Below are 20,189 nucleotides of genomic sequence, written 5' to 3'. Positions count from 1 at the left end.
GAACTTGTGGACTTAAGCATTTTTAATGGCTTCCATTTAATTGCGGTTATCTTTCTGAAAGCTCAAATTATTGCATCTTTGACCAGTGGAAGCCTTTGAAAGTTGGCTTCTGTTTGTTTTTTCCTGGATGTTATTCTTGGATGTTCTTTGTGGATATAAAACTCTTGTGAACTGAAAAATCAAGAACTACTTCTCCAGCTCAGGCCTTTCTCTGATTTATTCATGGCCTTACATGACCAGGGAATATGTTTTGAAGAGTGGGGCACACCCTCTATAGAAAGGGAATACATGGTTTCTGTTTACAAATATTGCTGGCTTTGTCTTAAGAGACCAGAACGCTGGCTTCCTGTTGAGCCATTCTCCTCTGGAAATGAGATTGCCTCACCAGTGTTGTTCACCTTTTCCGGAAAGATCTGATATGAATAGTTTTCTTTAGAATAACTTATTCTTTTAGGAGGCATGTGCTCTTGTCTAGTCAAATATCTGGAATAAAATTGAAAATAGTTGAAAACCTGCCTTTTAACATTTACCCCTGAAATTTTCTATGCAACCCAGTAAAGAGCTATAAATAAACTTTAGGAATAATATAATTAATCTTACTAAATGTGAGAGTGCTTCAGGCTTCTTTGCGTGCAGTAGGAGGACTTGCATTAAAGTGAGCTGTGCCTTCAAAATGTAATTTCGCATCCTGACCGCAAGCTTATCGCATCCCTCCCCTTTTAGTGACCTGTTTTTCCTTCAGCTCGAATGCTGTGTTTTTGGTTTTTATCTCTAGCTTGGGCAGTTCTGAACATTTTAACTCTCTCATTTTTGTTACTGTGACAGTGACTTTATGGAAATAGGGCCGTGAAGGTTTTTATGATGAAACATTGACAGGAGAAGTAATACTTGGCCCAGCACATGAAACAGAATCACTCACAAGAAAGAATAAAGGTGATTTTGAAAAGCTTATGACATCAATGTCTGTGACAATTTATTTTGGCTTATAGCATTCATGTTTGCAGGCTGAGTAATATAGATTTTCACTTACGAGTTCTATTGTAGAAGACCCTTCCCTCTGTAAAAGATCTGATTCTCTGGCTTTAAGTCTTTTGCCTGACATTCAGGGCCCTCCACAGATTTATTCCTGTCTCCCTCAAAAACACTTAGTGACTTCCTGTTGCCTGTTGGATTAACTATACACTTTTCACCATGATTCCATTTTTACCTCTCCAGGCCCATCTCCCTGTCTTTCCTATAGACATCTCTTCAGATCAGCTATTTTAGTTGCCTCCACTTTCCTGGTATACCCTACATTTTACTACTTTGGTCTTTGCTCACACAGTTTCTTCTATCCAGAATGACTTGCTCTTCTATCTGTATCTGCAGAGATCCTATCATTCCTCCTCCTCCATGAAGTCCTTCCTGATTCCTTCAAAGAAATATCACTCCTCTGAATTCCCAGGCAATGTCTTCATGACAGTTTCTTTATATTATTTTGTTATGTGACTAGCTGTTTTTGCTATTATTTATGTGTTTGTCACCACTCTGGAGTGACAACCATACATCCAAATTTTCCTGGGACACTCCCAGTTTATACCTGTTATCTCAGCACCTTGTCTGGTTAGTACCCTCCTTTTACTCTCAAAATTATCTTGGTTTGGACAATAATTAAATGGTCACTTTTGGAACAAATGACCAGAAGGTTGGGGCTGCATCATGCTCATCTTTTAATCTCTAGTCACTTAACACAAAGAGCAGTGTAATTCACATATGGTGGGCAAAGGAATTAGCAGAAAAGAGATTGGCTTGTGTTGGGGCAGGGACCACTTTGCCTGGGTCATCAGGAAATGCTAACCAGATTAGTTTTTATTCCTCCCAGAGATAGTCTTCCTAATGGTACTGCCCAGGGGCTATTATTTTCCCATCAGAAGGTTGGGATCCCCCAGGGTTTGATAAACAATCCTTCCCTACGTGAAGGCTGCAGGCATTGTTCCCCCTCAGTGGCTAGTGCATTTAGAACTTCAAAGGAGCATACTTGGGCATTGTGTAGAATATTTAGTTCACATGTGAAAGAGGCTTGCTTTATTTACTTGCATTCCTTTTTATTTAAAAAATTAACCTACAGAAAAGTTATAGAAAATAGTACATAGTCATACTCTCTTCATTTTGCTACATTTGCTTTCTTTCTCTTGCTTTCTTCCTGTATATACACATAGACTCAACTTTGTGTTTAAGTAAGATGTATGCATAACTGTTCAGTCTTTTCCTGAACCGCTTGAATGTAGATGAGGATATCATGATACTTCACTCTTCAATACTTCTACATGCTCCTCAAAATAAGGACATTTTTCTATGTAAACAATATCATTACTACACCTAAGATAATAATTTCACAAAATCATCTCAAATATAGTCCATATTCAAATTTCCTCAAACTTGTTTGGGATCCAGAATCCAAATCTTATCTTGAAACACTACAGTTCCCATAATCCCCATGTGTCATAGGAGGGACCCAGTGGGAGGTAATTGAATCATGGGGGCAATTACCCCCATGTTGCTGGTCTTTGGATAGTGAATGAGTTCTCACAAGATCTGATGAATTTATAAGGGGCTTTCCCCCATTTTGCTCATACTTCCCCTTCCTGCCGCTGTGCGAAGAAGGATGTGTTTGCATCCACTTCCACTATGATTGTAAATTTCCTGAGACCTCCCCAGCCCTGCAGAACTGTGAGTCAATTAAACCTCTTTCCTTTATAAATTACCCAGTCTTAGATATCTCCTTATAGCAGCATGAGAATTGACTAATACAGTAAATTGGTACTAGGTGTGGGGCACTGCTGTAAAAAAAATGTGGGAACCACTTTGGAACTGGGTAACAGGTAGAGATTGGAACAGTTTGGAGGACTCAGAAGATAGGAAGATATGGAAAAGTTTGAAACTTCCTAGAGATGTATTGAATGGTTTTGACCAAAATGCTGATAGTGATATGAACAATGAAGTCCAGGCAGAAGTGGTCTCAAATGGAGATGGGGAACTGGTTGGGAACTAAAGTAAAGGTCACTCTTGCTATGCAAAGAAACTGGTGGCATTTTGCCCCGTCCTAGAGATCTGTGGAACTTTGAACTTGAGAGAGATGATATAGGGTATCTGGCGGAAGAAATTTCTAAGTGGCAAAGTGTTCAAGAGGAAGCAGATCATAAAAGTTTGGAAAATTTGCAGCCTGATGATGCAATAGAAAATAACTATTTTGGGGGAAGAAATTCAAACCTGCTGCAGAAATTTGCTTAAATAATGAGGAGCTGAATGTTAATCACCAAGATAATGGGGAAATGTCTCCATGGCATGTCAGACACCTTCACAACAGCCCCTCCCATCAAAGGCCTGGATGCCTAGGAGGGAAAAATGGTTTTGTGGGCCAAACCCAGGGCCTCCCTGCCTTGTGCAGCCTTGGGACATGGTGCCCTGCATCTCAGCTGCTGCAGTTCCAGCCTTGGCTAAAAGGAGACAACATACAACTCAGACTGTTATTTCAGAGGGTGCAAGCCCCAAACCTTGGCAGCTTTCACGTGGTATTGGGCCTTTGGGTGCACAGAAGTCAAGAATCGTGGTTTGGGAACCTCTGTCTAGATTTCAGAGGATGTATGGAAATGCCTGGATGTCCAGGCATAAGTTTACTGCAGGGGCAGAGCCCTCATGGAGAACCTTTGTTAGGGTAGTGCAGAAGGGAAATGTGGGGTCAGAGCCTCCACTGGGGTACTGCCTAGTGGAGCTGTGAGAAGAGGGCCACCATTCTTCAGACCTTAGAATAGTAGATCCACTGACAGCTTGCACTGTGTGCCTGAAAAAGCCATAGGCACTCAACACCAACCTGTGAAGGAAGCTGACAGGGTGGCTGTACCCTGCAAAGCTACAGAGGTGGAGCTGCCCAAGGCCATGGGAGCCCACCTCTTGCATCAGCGTGACCTGGATGTGAGATATGGAGTCAAGGGAGATTATTTTGGAGCTTTAAAATTTAATTACTGCCTTGTTAGATTTCAGACTTGCATGGGGCCTTTAACTTCTTTGCTTTGGCCAATTCCTTCCATTTGGAATGGCTACATTTACCCAATTTCTGTACCTCTATTATATCTAGGAAGTAATAACTTGCTTTTGATTTTACAAGCTCATAGATGGAAGGAACTTGCCTTATCTCAGATGAGACTTTGGACTTGGACTTTTGGGTTAATGCTAGAATGAATTGAGACTTTGGGGGACTGTTGGAAAGGCATAATTGTGTTTTGAATTGTGAGGACATGAGATTTGGGAAGGGCCAGGGGCAGAATGATATGGTTTGGCTATGTCCCCACCCAAATCTCATCTTGAATTATAGTTCCCATGTGTTGTAGGTGGGATCTGGTGGGAGACAATTGAATTATTGGTGCAGTTACCCTCAGTGAGTGAGTTCTTACAATATCTGATGGTTTTATAAGGGGCTTTCCCTGCTTTTGCTCATACTTCTCCTTCCTGCTGCTGTGTGAAGAAGTATGTGTTTGCTTCCCCTACCATGATTATAAGTTTCCTGAGGCCTCCCCAGCCCTGTGGAACTGTGAGTCAATTAAACCTCTTTTCTTTATAAATTACCCAGTCTCAAGTATGTCCTTATAGCAGCATGAGAATGGACTAATACACTGTTATTCTTGTGGCACCCCCCAAAATGTATAGCTGTAGACATACGTTCCCCCTCTGCACACCTTTTGTTATACTTAAGGATCCACATGCTTCAAAGACATAACATGATTTTTGCCCACAGGAAGTTTGTAGTCTAGGAGAAAAAAGAATAAGATGGAAGTGCATTATGTATCATGGGTACTCCAATTTAATTCTGTTCAGGGCACAGGTGAGTTGCTAGGGAGGCAGTGGACTTTTCTATCTGCATGGTTGGGGACAACAGAATATTATGTACACATGGAGTAAGGCTGGAGCTACTACTCATTGATTTTTAAACTTTTATTGAGTACTAGGCACTGTGCTAGCCTCTGGGGATGAACTTTGAACCTGAACCATCTCTACTTCACAGATGTGAGTACTCATTGTGGGTGATGAGCTTTGAAATAATAACCTCAATATTAACTATATAACCATGAGTTGTGATAAATGCAATGAAGGAAAAGAATAGTGAAGAGCATGTAGCAAAGACCAAACTTCCTTTTGGGGTGGGCATGATGGGAGGTCTGACTGGGAGAGTCACATTGACCCTGAGTCAAATAATGAACCTGAAGAATGAGTTCAAGTTAGGTGAATGAAGAGTAGCTAGCAAGGGGTCTCCATGTTGAAATGTCTCCACTGAGGAAGGAAGCAGAACCTACAGAGGGCTGGCACAGCTAGAGTTGAGCCCGAGAGGAGGGTAGTCTCAAGTTGAGAGGCAAGGGACAGGTCATACAGGGCCCAGGAAAGAAGTTTTCCTCTTGAAAAAAGAAAAAAAACATAATCGTTACATGGGCTCTTTTGGAGTTGGGATGGGGAGCAGTTGGTTTGTTAGGACATGGAGAACAAAGTATCCTGATAATTGGAAAGCAAAACAACTTGACAAGGCTGGAATATGGGATGTGAGGGAGGACATCGTGTTGAATTTTGAATTCTTCTTAGAAGCAACAGGGAGCCATTGAAGGGTGAGTATGATCAGAGGGGTGATGTATCAAAAGTGTATTTAAGAAAGAGAAATCTCAAAGATGAATGAATTACTTGAAGACACTGAAGGCTGGAAGATCTTGCAGTTGTCCAATAGGTAGAGGACGAAGGCTTAATTAAGGCAATGGAAATGGGTGGAGACCAGAAGACAAAGTTCTTCAGTAGTCACTATCTGCGGGATTTGGTTATTGATGAGAGGAGGAGGAAGTGGAGTATTAAATGGTGTTCAGGCTCCTGGCTATGTGATGAGTGGAAAAGGATAGCAAGAAAAGGAATTGTTTTGGGCAATCGATGGTGTTTTGATTTGCCCCGATAAGTGCCCCTGATAAATGTGATTTGTACCCAATAAATGATAAGGGAGATCCAGCCTGATGTTACATAAGCAACTGATTAGTTAATGTTTTCTGGGCTTGAAGATGTTCTCTCTGAATATTTTTGATCTATTAACATGGTATTTATTAAGCAAGTTGGAAGCATGCAAACTATTTATAAAGGAGTACTTGCATTTTACAACTGACAGATTGCTTTATTCGGAATTACTCATGACAGGCTTTTTTGTGTGTGTTTGAGAGACATTTGACTTTGCTACAGTTTTTTAAAAATATGGTATTTCTGGTATGTTTATATTGTGGGTTTTCAAAAGCAGTTAAATGTCACAATTAGGTTTGCTGTGTTCTGTTTTTTTCCCATTCAGTTACCCATGAAATATACAAGTACAACATCTGGCATTCTTCTCTATAAGAACTCTGGCAAAAGAGCAACAAGGATTAGATTCAGCACTTGTCAAATCATCCAATTGTAATATTTTCATCTAGAGTTGAATCTGAAGCTGGGTGAAACTGCCATGTAAAGAGAAGTTCTGCGTAATGTCACAGAGGGGCCATTTAGGAGAATTCCTTTTATGGTTGGGGCATTCTTGAGATGCCTGGAATAGCCCATTTGTATTGTATCATTGAGATGGAAACACAGCTAGGACGGGTCAAGCCACCCTGATGACAAGATCCACACAACACTTCTTTTCTGTTATTTGTCAGACTAGAGCCTTGGTTGGCTGATAATTGCAGACCTTCCTTTTTTGCTTCATTTTTCTATGGCAAATCCTTGGTCTCGGAAGTGGAAAGCCCCTTTCCTAGCTTGAAGGCCATATATTCTTAGAACTGGAAGGGACCTCGATAACTGTTTTAATCCAAATCACTGGCATTTTTGCCAATGAGAAAAATGAGACAGAGAGATTACACAATTTGGTCAAGGTCAACATACCGAACTCCCTGCCCCTGCTAGATTCCCCCTGGGGAATGGGCAGCCTCTCTCTTCCTTTTATTTATTTATTTATTTATTTATTTATTTATTTATTTATTTTTGCCAGAAATCAGAGAGTCTTCATTCACTTTATAAAAGTCATCTGACTCATTTGAAAGAAAAATAGAGATTTTTTTTCTGAAAACTTATTTTTGTTTTATTCTAAATGAGTTTTCGTTCTAACCCAGTGTGATTCCTCTCTATTCTAAGAGCGCTTTCACGGCACAGTATGACCTCTCTCTAATGGCCAGTATTGCCTAGTTGGGCTTCAGTATAATGGTTACAACAAAACCCTCTGTGCTTTGGAGCATAGCATCATCTCTAAATTCAGGAAAGAACAGATACTAGAAACTGTGGTCAGTGTCACTGCCTGGGCCTTTAGGGCGGGTGATGCTAGGAACTTCTTTAGAAGCAGCTATTTATTCAAATGAAATTTTTGAAAGGATCTTTGATTTTTGAAATGACAAATCTCATACCTTGGCCCTAGGACCAAGCACCCCATGACTTGGGAGTGCTAATGGGACTTGGTTGTCACTGAAGGGAGGGTGTGTGATGGGGTGGGTGATACCTGGAGCACTGGCCCAGTCAAGGGAAAGAATGAGAGTTTTAAAAATGAGTTGTGAGGGGGAAAGAGGACAAAAACACATGTGGTGCTTACCATTTACTGGCTTGGATGGGGGGAAATGGATTCACCAGAAGCCTCTTTCTCAGGAACCACTATGACTACACAGTTCTACCTTTCTCTCCATACCTTCTCGCAGCAGAAAAGAATGGTTTCTGGTCTGGATGTGTGGGAGGGGTGGTAAGTATGGCTCTAGTTCATCATGTTGACTATGTTCTGAGACTCTAGGGGCTTGGCTTAGAAAGCCAAAGCCTTTGCTTTGCTCTTGCTGGAACCTGTTTTCTGTGAGGTAGTGGACACTGCAAGAACCTGTTTCTGAAAAGGATCTGGAGGATGAGAGCAGAGGGGACACATCAATACTAGATCAAAACAGAATGCCCCTACATTTTAAGAGCTCAATTAGAGAAAAACAGGGTCTGTATAGTGGGGTGTTCTCAATCTGAACCGTTTCCAAAAACTGCAAGAGAGTGCTGTCATCTGAGCTAAGCACATGGAATGATGAAAAATTGCATCCTGGTGGATTTTCCTTAAGTCTTTGGAATAAACATAAATCTCTTCTTGCTGTTGCAAAGCTTAACACTTTATTGAAATGATCATAGAATACTGGATTATCCAGAACTGGATTGTTCTGTGGGGACTCAGAGATGATCTGTGCTGGGGAGTCTCCATTTGTCCTTTCAGACCCACCCTCCTCCTTTTCCACACTGTTCTGGATCCAGGGAGGCTGGTCTCCATGGATCCCATCAATGGGCCCCCTGACCTCTGGTTTCTATTTGGATTTGGCCAATGGGAGGCACCTGCATCACCCCCTCTTGGTGGTTCCCTTAACCCTGTGTAAATAGTCACACTGTGTAAATAGTCCCCTGCACTAAAGCTCCCATTTGAGAGTATCATCTCTTTTCTGCTGGGACCCTGTACAAATACATCATCTAATTCTGTATGTCCATTTTACAGATGAGGAAACTGAGTCACATGAGGGCTATGGCTTTTCTGGTTGTGTCTCTTTCCTCCTCATGTTCCCAGACATGGCTGAGTATTTCCAACCTGATATCCCGAGTCCTAGAGTGCTGGATGGGGATTAGGAGACCTCTGGCACTCCTGTCCTCTCTACTTCAATGTGATGGTGCATGCCGAAGAAAGTTCTCTGTATCAAAAAACTGTATCCTTAAAAAATGATATTTTAATAGGACAAAAAAGTAGTTAGGGAGAAGAGTCTCTGCTGGGAGTACACTGTCATTTACTGGGCTAGTGGAAGGTCAGAAAGTATCTCTTCCTCCATGGTGGAGGCACCTGGTGCCAGGGCTTGGCTAGAGGCTGTGGGCTCATTGACCTCCACCCATCTCAGCTTGGTGCCCTGTTAATGCTGTGGTTCTGAATGTGAATACCTAAGCCAATTTATTTCACTTATATCTTTATATTTTCCTTTTATATGGGCATCATAAAAATAAAAAAAAAGTCTAATAGAGCTCTTTTAATATGTATAAAATAAAAATTTTAAGTCTTAGCATTGTATCACACTATAATGTGCCACCATTTCTTTCTTTATAATTGGTATATAAAATAGTATTGTTTCTACAATCAGTGAGTCCTAATTAATGAAATATGGTAGGAAGCTTATTAAATTATCAATATGAATCAAAAGATGCATTGGAAAGCTAAGGACTGAGGATGTCTCTATTAATTCTTTTGCTCAATAAATATTTATTAAACATCTTCTGTAAGACCAGTCCTGGTCTAGGCATTGAGGATCCAGCTGTGAAAGACACAGACATGATCTGTGAACTCACAAGGAAGACAAGAAATACTGAATATGTATTTGTATATATGATGTTACAAAAGAAAAAGTGCAGTGTTCTTTGGGAGTGTTAATAAATGAACTTAAGATGGTCAAGTGCAGCAGATGACTTGACTGGAGGAGCAACACTTAAGTGGAGAATGGAAGGACAAGTAGGAGTTAGTCAGGTGGAGGTGAGTGGGGAAGGAGGAAAGTTAGTCCTGGCCAAGGGAGCAGCGTGTATGAACGCTGGGAGCTGGCAAGAGGTGAGGTGGAACTGAAGGAAGTGTGAAGTAGCTGGAGCTCAGGCAATGGTACAGAGATGAGAGATGAGACTACAGAAGTAGGCAGATGTTAAATGATGAAGTACCTTAGATGTCATGGCAAGGAGTTTGGCTTTTATCCACAGGGCAAGAGAAAGTTGTGGAAGGGGTTCCAGGAGAAGAGTGTTATGCTTAAATTTTAGAATGATCACTCTGACTACTGTGCAAAACTGAAGTGCTATATATCACAGTCAGATGAAGCAAGCATGGTAGTAGTCATACTCGCTTGATTAGTGGGATGGAAGTGGGATGAGAGGACAATAGCAAATGATACAAGGAAATCTTGGAGCAAGCAATAATCCCCATCACTGATTGCATTCTGCAGATATTATATTCTGATTTTAGAAGCAATCAGAACCAATGTAGAACCAATAATAAAGAAAGAAATAGTGGCATATTAAAGTGTGATACAATGCTAAGACTTAAAATTTGTGTTTTATATATATTAACAGAACTCTGTTAGATGTATTTGGACTTTTTAATTATTCTTCCTAGTTCCTGATAAGCTAAGACAATAATTTTATTTTTGACAGAGTGATTTCTTCTGACTTGAGCCTGCAGTGTGCTGTGAGAGATCCAACACCAGGTAAGTATAGAACAAGTTTTTCTTAGGTTTGTAAACAACACTTTTCTCCCAAGATTCCCTAAGACATACATAAACCTAACATTCTATGTAATCCTCATTTTAGCCTTTTGAGTCTTATTTCCATCTTATACATGAGGAAATTGAGGCACTGGTAACTTGACATGCATAAAAATGTTCATCACAGCATACATTATGATAGTAAAATAATACAAAATGAAAAGGAGAGAATGTAAATATCCAATAGTAGGTAAATTGTATTAAATTAATTATGGTACATTCATTTGATGGAAGTATTTTAAAAATATTCATTATCACCTTAAGATGTTCTCTTCTATTCCCAGTTTGCTAAAAGTCTCTATTATAAATATACGTTGAATTTTATTAAATGCTATTCTATATCCACTGAGATGATCAAATGATGTTTATGCTTTCATTTGTTAATTTTAGTTTACATTAATGGATTTTCTAATGTTAAGCTACCTTGCATTGCTGAGATAAAACCAACTTTGTAATGATGTGTTATCTTTTCTATACTTAGCTAGATACAATTTGCTAAGTTTTAGTCATAAATGAGATTGACTAAAATCTTTCTGTGATTTTCCTTGTCAGGAATAGTTTTCAAAATACTGAAATTACTTGCTATTTAAATGTGTACTGGAACTTGACAGTAAAACAGTTTGGGCCAGATGTTTTCTTTGAGGAAAGAAATTTTACTAACTGATTTATTTTCTGATTTATTTAGGTTTTCTATTTCTTCTTGAGTCAGTTTTGTTATGGTTTCAGTTACATATACATATTTCTGTTGAATACATATGCAGGAGGGGAATTTCTGGATCATAAGGCAGGTATATGTTCAGCTTTAGTAGATACTATCAAACTTTTCAAAATGGTTGCATCAATTAAAAAATTTATACTATAATCAGAATCAGGAGTGTATGGGGGTTCTAATTAGTCCACATATTTTCCAAAACACCTGTTTTCTGTTTTTATTTATTTATTTATTTATTTATTTTTTTAATTTTTTTTTAGTTAAGCTCTTCTGGTAGGTGTGTAAGAGCATCATATTGTTTAAATTTGCGTTTCCCTATAGACTAATGAGGTGGGGCACCATTTCATATATTAATTGGCCATTTGGGTATCTTGTTTTGTGAGAAGCCCCTTTGGGTCTTAAAAATGTGAAAACATTGGGTTGTTTTAAAAATTAAATTGTCTTTCTTATTGAGTTATTGGCATTTTTAATAATATATATTTTAGATATATCCTTGGTAGGATATATGTGTTACAAATATCATCTCTTTTTCTGTGGTTTTTTACTCATTTTTATGAACAAAAGTTCATTATTTTATGAATTTCATATATTATTTTACCTTTACATTTCAATCTATAATATGTCTGGAATTGATTTCATTGTACATGGTGTGTGAAGTACAAGGTCAAGATTAATTTTTTTCCATGTGAAGATCCAGTTGACCAAGCCCCATTCTTTTGCCATAGCACTATATGTCTATTTTGGTTAGGGTTACTGAGGTATGATTAACACATGGAAAATTCATTCTCTTAAAATATATGGTTTGATACATTTTGAAAAATGTATGTAATCATTGTTTTACCTCACAATCAAGAGGTAGAATGTATCAAACACTTGAAAATGTACACCTTTGTAGTAAATCTACTCCCTCTACCTGTAGCCCTTGACAACCACAATCTGGATTTGGCTCTCTGCTTTCTCTTTTTTTCCAGAATATATAAATGGCATCATATAGTATGCAGCCTTTGTTTCAGATTTTTTCACTTGGAGTATTTTTTTTTTTTTTTTTTGAGATTCATCCATGCTGTTATAAGTAACAGTGGTTTGTTCCTTTTTATTGTTGAATAGAAGAATTCCATTGTGTGGTATACCGCAAGTTTATCCATTAACCAAATGATGAAGATTTGGGTTGTTTACAGTATTTAGCTACTAGGAATAAAGCTGCTACAAACATTCATGAACAGGCCTTTGTGTGGACGTATGTTTTCCTTTCTCTTGGATAAATTACTAGGAGTGGGATTATTGTATCATACGGAAAGCATAGCAAATATATGTTAAACATTATTTTAAAAAATCCCCCAAACTGTTTCCAAAAGGACTGTGCCACTTTACATTGCAATCAGCAATATAAGAAAGTTTTAGTTGCTCCATAGCTTCTCTAGCACTTGGTATTATCACTCTTTGTAATTTTAGCAATTTGAGTGTATAGTGTTATCTCATCATAGCTTTAATTTTCATTTCCCTGATGATATTGAACACCTTTTCATGTGCTACTTTGCCATCTGCATATCTTCTTTGATAAAGTGTCTGTTCAAATCATTCACCCATTTAAAAATTATTTGTCTTAATGATATGTAGCTAATTAGAATATATTCTGGATACAAATGCTTTATTAAATATGTGCTTTGCAAATACTTTTTCTCAGTGTCTAGTTTGTTTCTTTAAAAGTCCTAAAAGTATCATCCAAAGAGTAGAAAGTTTTACATTTTGGTGAATTTCAGTTTATCAGTTTTTAAAAGTGGAAGAGTAGTTTTTTTGTTTTTTTGTTTTTTTTTTTTCCTTCTTGAGACGGAGTCTTGCTCTGTCACCTAGGCTGGAGTGTAGTGGCGCTATCTTGGCTCACTGCAACCTCCGCCTCCCAGGTTCAAGCAATTCTCCTACATCAGTCTCCCAAGTAGCTGGGATTACAGGTGCCCACCACCACACCCAGCTAATTTTTGCATTTTTAGTAGATACGGGATTTCACCATGTTGGCCAGGCTGGTCTCAAACACCTGACCTCCGGTGATCCACCCGCCTCAGCTTCCCGAAGTGTTGGGATTACAGGTGTGAGCCACTGCACCCAGCCTGGAAGAGTAGTTTTAAGTACTATTTAGGAAATCTTTGCTAAAATGAAGGATGCAAAGATTTTCTTATTTTTTCTAGAAATTTTAAAGCTTAAGCTTTATATTTAGTTATATGATCCATTTTGAGGTCATTTTTTATGTCTTTTGTGAGGTAAGGGTCAAGAATAACTTTTTATATGGATGTCTAAATTTTCCAGCATCACATATTGAAAAAGCTGCTCTTTCCCCATTTTAATTACTTTGACACCTCTATCTTTCTCTCCCCTCTTTGGTACTCTAATTATATGCATATTAGACCATTTTATACTGTTTGACAGCTCTTGCATCATCTTTTTGTTAAAAATATTCTTTCTCTTTTGATTTCAACTTGGATAAAGTTTCTATTAATCTATCTTTAAGTTTGTTTATCTTCTATACTTTCCCTCCCTCATCTAAGATCCTTTATCTTTTCTTGCATTTTATCCTCCTTTTCTATGAAAGCCTTTAACATATTAATCATAGCTATTTTAAAGTCTCTGATTGTTCTAAAATCCAGGCCATCTCTCTTTCTAGCTATGTTGATTGCTTTATTTTGACAATGAGTTGAGGGCTTTTTGTTTTTGCTTTTTTGAGTGTCTTGTAACTTTGATTGCATTTTGGAAAGTGTTTGTAGAACAGCAGTAGATAATAAAGTAAATAATATTGCTACTCAGAATTGGGCATACTTTTTCTTCTGTAAGATTGTTGATATGAAGGGTTGAGTCAATCTTGTTAGTAGTTAACAACAAGATTGGTAATTAGTATCGAGTTTAGGTGGAGATGAATTTGTGATTGCTGTAGTTACCTTCAGCGTAACAGACTCCAAAGTTCTCCAATGGTGGACTGCAGTGACCTTATGCAGTGGCATGCCAGAATGTTTTTCTACATGTCTAAGCTCCATCCTCAGTTTTCAGCAGACTCTTCACCCTTGCTCCACAAAGGGGACCTCTCTCTCCATGTTTGTGCTCTTCTGCTAGCAGTAGATTGCTCTTGTTCATTGTACTAGGCAAAGCTGTGGTGGTGGTGGTGAGTTCTCAGTTCAACTGGGCCAGCCTCAGTCTTAGGTAGGCCTTATGTTTCTGGGCCTTGGGACTGGGGCTTTGTTAGTGTTCCTGCTTCTCTTCAAGGCAGCCAACCTTTGCCTTGTATCTGTGGAGTGTTTTGTGTGGGAGAGAGTTTCCTGCCCCTCCCTCACTGGTAACAGACCTCTTGTTTGTGTCAGCACAGGATCCTGGACCTGCAAGTTTCTTGTCCTTCCCTTAGGGCAGATGGCAGGCTTTTGCTTGTACCCCTTTCCAAGAATCAGTGGATTTTTGCTTGGACCTTGGGGCTAGGAAGGTGTTTTGGTCCTCTACCAGTTGTTGAAAGCTTTTGCTTAATATGAAATAAAGTTTGGGAAGTAGAAGGAGTTACTTGCCTCTGCCCTACTAAAAGGAGAACTCCCCAGTCTCCAGCCCCACCCTTCTTCTTTTTAATGAGTGTTCATTGCGGAACCCTAGGAAAAAGCTTGAGAGAGAGCTGGGGCTCATCTCATGTTTCTGAGGCTCCCAGGGATACTGTCATACTTGCCCACACTTGCCCTTTAGAAATTCATTAACATTTTAGCTGTTTTCTTATTCCTGCTTTCATGATGGCTGCCTCTTTCTACTGTGCCCTGCCAAAGGGGACAGTTTGTGTGACCCCTTTCTCCTTGGAAGGGCATGCCACTCTTGGTAAACTTAGTTCACTTGGTTGCCTTGTGTCCTTAGCTCTCTAATGGGTTCAATACAAATATGATTTTGTTGATTATGAAGCTTTTCTTGTTGTTAGGATGACAGTGATGTTCTCTGTGGTTTTCTGTATCTTACATGGATGTAGAACTGTGTCGCAACTTTTTAAGAGTCACTAGCTTAAAGGAAAATTTTGGTTGTAAATACAATTGCCAGTCAAAAATGAATGGAAACCGAATCAAAAGAAGGCAATAAAACCACAATCTAAAATTTAATAGGAAAACTGAGAGGACTTAAATTTTATTCTTTTATTAGGTTGGCTGTGTTTGGCATTTTTCTTTGTTCCTTTGCAGAAATATATGACTACAATGGCAGGAATATTGCAATAGAATAGCTTTATTCTGAGGTCTGGGGTAAGGGAGAGAGGAAGATTGGCTTCTCCTTGCCATAAATATCTTCAAGACAGGGTGATGAAATGGGAGAAAAATGAAAAAAATACAAAAACGAGACAGTAGAATGGGCATTCTGGAGAAGTTTGCAGCTTCTCAGAAGAGGGGTGTACAGTTAAAGATCTTAAAGAAGGACTACTAATGTCTATGGGTCGAGAAGTGCATCAGTCTAATTCCACAACTTACTGATTTCCTAGCCATCTTGGGAGCATCACTTCAACTTTCAGCTTGGTTATATTAACCGTCTACACCCTTGGTATTCCAGGGGTGGTCCAGGCACCAGCAGCATCTGCACCTACTGAGATCCTGTTAGAAATGGAGAATCACAGGTCCTATCTCAGACCTGATGAATCAGGATCTGCATTTTAACAAGATCCCTGAGTGATTCTTGTGTACTAGAATGTCTAGAATGTACTAGATGCGGTGTTTTACGTAATCATGGTTTCTGTGTTTTTTGTAGTCGACTCTGTATTTAATGACATTAAAATCTTTCAAAGTCAAAATATTTGTGAAGGCAACTCTACTGTAAGGATAACCTGGTGGGGTGGGGGGTACAGTGCACAGAATTAAGACATTTTAAATGCATTTTCTAGTTAAATTATCAATTTAATTGAACAATTATCATTGATATGCTTATTTAAAACTTATTACTTTTAAACTTTTTTTTTGAGCTCTGTGCTCCTAGCATTTAAAAACTCTTTCTTGTAGCAGGGATTTTTCTGGTGCTTTCTCTCATAAAGAGATTTCCTTTTAGACCTATTGCTATGATGGGATCATTTGTATACCCCCCAGGATTCATATGTTGAAACCCAACCCCCAAAGAGATGGTTTTAAGAGGTGAGAGTCTTTGGGAGGTGATTAGATCATGAAAGTGGGGCCCTCATGAATGGAATTCATACCCTAATAAAAGAAACCTATGGGAATTTTGCCCCTTCCATCATGTAAGGACATAGCAGGAAGGCACCATCTATAAATCAGGAATAGGACCCTCACCAGATTCCGAATCTGCTGGCACTTTGATCTGAGACTTCCCAGCCTCCAGAACTGTGAGCAATAAGTGTTGCTTATAAGCCATGCAGTCTATGGTATTTTATTATAGCAGCCCAAATGGACAGAGACCCACATGAAGCCTGCTTCCTAGGGCAAATCTGCCCTCTCCATATTGGTCTCAGCTTAAGAAACACGTTCCTGCATGGAGTTGCTATTGATGATTCAAACACCTGGCTCACAGGGTCGTAGCAAGGACCCATTCCTCTGACAAGGTTCTTGCCAAGAGCTCTCAACTTCTTAATCTTCCCGACTTTGAGTATCTTGTTATTCAGTGAAGGGAGTGTGCTGCCAAAATTCTAGTTTTCTCAACTCTTGATAAAGGTTAATTTTACATTTGTCCAAATTCTTAAGCTGTTCTTTTTCTTTTAATTCCACAGAAAATGCTAGCCATGATTTCTGGATTAAAGCATCTGCTCTCCTTTTGTCTTTCCTTTTGTTTTTGGACTCAAGTATTTTAAGCTCATTCCTGTCCCCACTTAGAGACATGAAGTCAAAACATTCTGGCAACATCATTAATTTTTTTTTTAAACATATCTTGTTCAATTTGGGACCATTACATATGTGTTCCAAGCGGGTAGCCAGAGAAGGGCACCAGGTCATGCCTGGTGGAGTCAGCCCAGGTAAAGAGTTCTGGTTGCCCTGGCCAGTGAATTCTGGCATAATCTCAATGGTCACCCTTAGCTGCAAAGGAGGCTGAGAAATTTATCTTTAAGTTGGGCATATTCTTTCTGCAAAAGCAATTGGAGCTGGGCTTGTTATGGATGGAGAACTAAATGTAGACATCAGACCAACAAGGAGCTACAGATTAGTGGTAGGACCAGTGCTGCTGTATTGGAGAATGAGCTTAAATTATAAACAGATTCATCTATAATGACACCTCCTATTACTTCGATTGCTGAAATCTTCTTTCATGGAAAAGAAAAATACGTACTGCTGAGACTAGAAATAGAGAGAAGGGGAGGTACCTAGCCCACCATGCACTTACCCACTCTCAGGCTCAGCAATTCAATTCACTCCCTTGAGGGAGCATGGAGGGATGTAGTGAGGTGGAAGAATCACCTTCTAGTAGCTTCAAGAAGATAAACATTTTGTTTTATGTGCCCAGGTAGTAGGAATGTTGAGATGGAGAGAATGATGCTTCTTGTAGTAATTATATATGTATGCGTGTGAGGGTATATATTTATGTGTGTGTGTGTGAGTGTACGTGTGTATATATAAACATATCTGATTGTTATATATTATTACATATTGTGCCAACTGTATTATATTAGTTGCTTTATATGTTTACTCAACTCCTACTACTAATGACCTTGCAATGTGGTGATCTGCTATGGGAGCTGAGAAAAGGGAAAATTCATGTGTGTTTTGTTGTCGTGAAGCCCTTTTAAAGGAGATGGGATGAACTGCTTATAGATCTTAGAGAATGGGTAGACTTGTTTCAGGTAAAAGAGGAAGGGTGACTCAGGGTAAATAAACAGCAAGGACCACAGCCACTAGGCCTTCAGCTGTTTCAGAAGCTCACTGCATGATTCATCATTAGATCCCTCTGCGTTTCTTCTCAAGACACAAACAAACAAGCAAATGCAGATGACTGGGCAGTAGCTTCTGTGATTACACATCCTGCTACTCCCCGCACTAGAGGAGTGTTTGAGGCAGGCGCTGTTGGTGTATAGCAGGCTCTGGCCTCTCCTTATGTCCTTGTCGTCTTTGACTCCTGATGTAATCCTGATTTGGAAACTCTTAGCAACTAGCCCGGCTTCCTACCCGAGGCTCAGCCCAGGAGTTGGAATTGACAGCTAATTGTCGCCACTGATTGCTTTGCTGACAGTGCTCTGTCGCTATTTTGGTTTTTCTTGAGAGTTCCTTAATTAGAGAAAATGACATCGTGTGCTGTCCAATCAGTTGCTTGTTGGATATTATTACATTTGTAGGAGAATCAGGCGACATTCGGGCTTGTTCCTGCCAAGCTGGTATGAGGTTCATGACCTGCAGCACAGTTTGCTTGGCAGAGCAGTGGTCCCCACACAGCTGAGACCAGTTTGCCACTGACTTAAGGGAAAAGCATTCTGCATTCCCAGTGTGGACTCAAAGTACCCAGGACTCCTTCGGGGCAATGTCCCATTGAAACTTTACACCTCACAGTGGCCAATTGCCTCATAAGAATGTTGACTTTCTTCTCCCTGAAATGAGATATTTCAGGATTGCTTTGATATTTGCCTTTCTGACTAACATGGAAAGACCCTTTTGTTTTTCCATGGGAGAGATACAAATATGAACTGAAGATGAATTTCCATTTGGTGAAACTTTAAATGTGGTTTCTCATACAGTATAGTAAGATCTCAATACACTGCTTTAACTAACAGGAAGGATGATCTTAAATTAGAAAATATTTTGAGTTATAAAATAAGTTTGAAGAGTTTTACAATTCTGAAATCCACAGAATAATTTTTACAAGCTGATTTTTAGGTAGCAGTCCCTTCTGAGGCTATGTTTTTGAATTATTTTGGAATAGCACATACCTACTTTATGTGTTTATTTACACATAAACTAGGTAGGAAAGTTTTATACATAAGATTGTCAAATGAGCACTGACCTTTCTAGTTCCTTATTTCTAGCATTAATTCATTGCATCAAATATTTATTGAGCCTTCAAGGGTACCCTTGGGCTTAACAAAGAAGTATGGGACACAGTTTCTGTCCTCAAGAAACTTACATCCTAACTGGGAAATTAACATTCTCAAGTGAGACCCCGTGACTTCCTCGAAGGGATTTATAAGGTTGTGTAGCATTTTTCCTGGAGTTATCAGTGTTGGAACAGAGAGTAAAGAATGCAGGATTGATCCAGGCTTGAAAAGATAAGAGGAGAAGAATATTGAGGATCCATGGAGAGTTCATAACATTCTCAGATTGGGCACAGAAGGAAGGAGACGAAGATGTATCTGTGTCTGTGTTGGGGGAGTAGGGGTTGACCATAAAGATGGAGAAAGTGGTTAATGGGTATGGTGGATGGGTAGAAGTCAAAGAGGACTCCATGAGGTCAAGAAAGAAATGAAGAGTAAGTAAGGGTCAAGAGAGATCAAACAATGTCTCTTGTCCATGTTTCCTGTGGGTCTGTCTTTGCCTCCTCGACTACATGGTAAAAAAGGGACCAGACATGACATTTCTCTTGTGCATCCTTCCCTGAAGAAATTCACAGCTAATTCATGGGATTTATGAAGACCATTTGGTTGAAATTATCAACTTTCTTGTACATACATAGAAATGATTGAGATGCTCATTGGTTCGTGTGTATAGTGACCTCCAAAGCGTTTCCTGATGTAACCTTATATGGTATAAACACACCCACACACACAATGAAGAAGAGAAAGTCCCCATCACCGATAATTGTTCATTACTTTCAAGTAAAGGAAAATTATTATCTCTAGGGAGACGTCAGAGAGACCCCCGTGCTGGAGGTAATTTTGCCTTACCAGAGTTGCTGTTCTTTCCCACAGGCCGACAGTTTTTTTACTCTTACTGGTTTTTCAGGCTAAGTGTATTTGAAGGCCCAAATGAACAACTTAAACTTCTTTCTGTTCCTGTTACTGTTTTCCTGCTCAACACTCAACTTATTCTCATGTTTATATTTAACCAATGTAATCCTCATGAAAGACTTTTACAGTTGAAGTCACAGCGAAAGCTAGAGAATAAAATTTTAATTAAAAAACCAAATTTAAAAAGCTCAGACTTTATGATGTCATAATTACTGTAGATTCTTGGATATTTTATAATTGCTAATCCCTGGGCACCACGCCTGTTGGGGGTAGCAACTATTTGGGGCCAGTGGCAAGGGCAGTA

The 20,189-nt window shown here is 39.2% G+C and overlaps 1 protein-coding gene across 10 annotated transcripts in view; it reads left to right on the top strand.

Annotated features, from left to right (window-relative positions):
* NCALD (neurocalcin delta) overlaps positions 1 to 20,189 on the top strand; it is a 443,361-nt gene that overhangs the window by 100,890 nt on the left and 322,282 nt on the right. For 8 of the 10 annotated variants that reach the window (XM_077942593.1, XM_028852247.2, XM_028852246.2 and 5 more), the window contains one exon: positions 10,201 to 10,253. The exons of the other annotated variants lie outside the window; for them this stretch is intronic. The gene's annotated coding sequence lies outside the window, so the exon portion shown is untranslated. The remainder of the gene's footprint in view (positions 1 to 10,200; positions 10,254 to 20,189) is intronic. 10 annotated transcript variants of the gene reach the window in all.

The sequence above is a fragment of the Macaca mulatta genome, chromosome 8 (assembly GCF_049350105.2).
Source record: "Macaca mulatta isolate MMU2019108-1 chromosome 8, T2T-MMU8v2.0, whole genome shotgun sequence".
Classification (NCBI taxonomy): Eukaryota; Metazoa; Chordata; class Mammalia; order Primates; family Cercopithecidae; genus Macaca; species Macaca mulatta.
The sequence above is the reverse complement of the archived record's forward strand: the minus strand, read 5'-3'. Positions and strand labels throughout refer to the sequence as shown.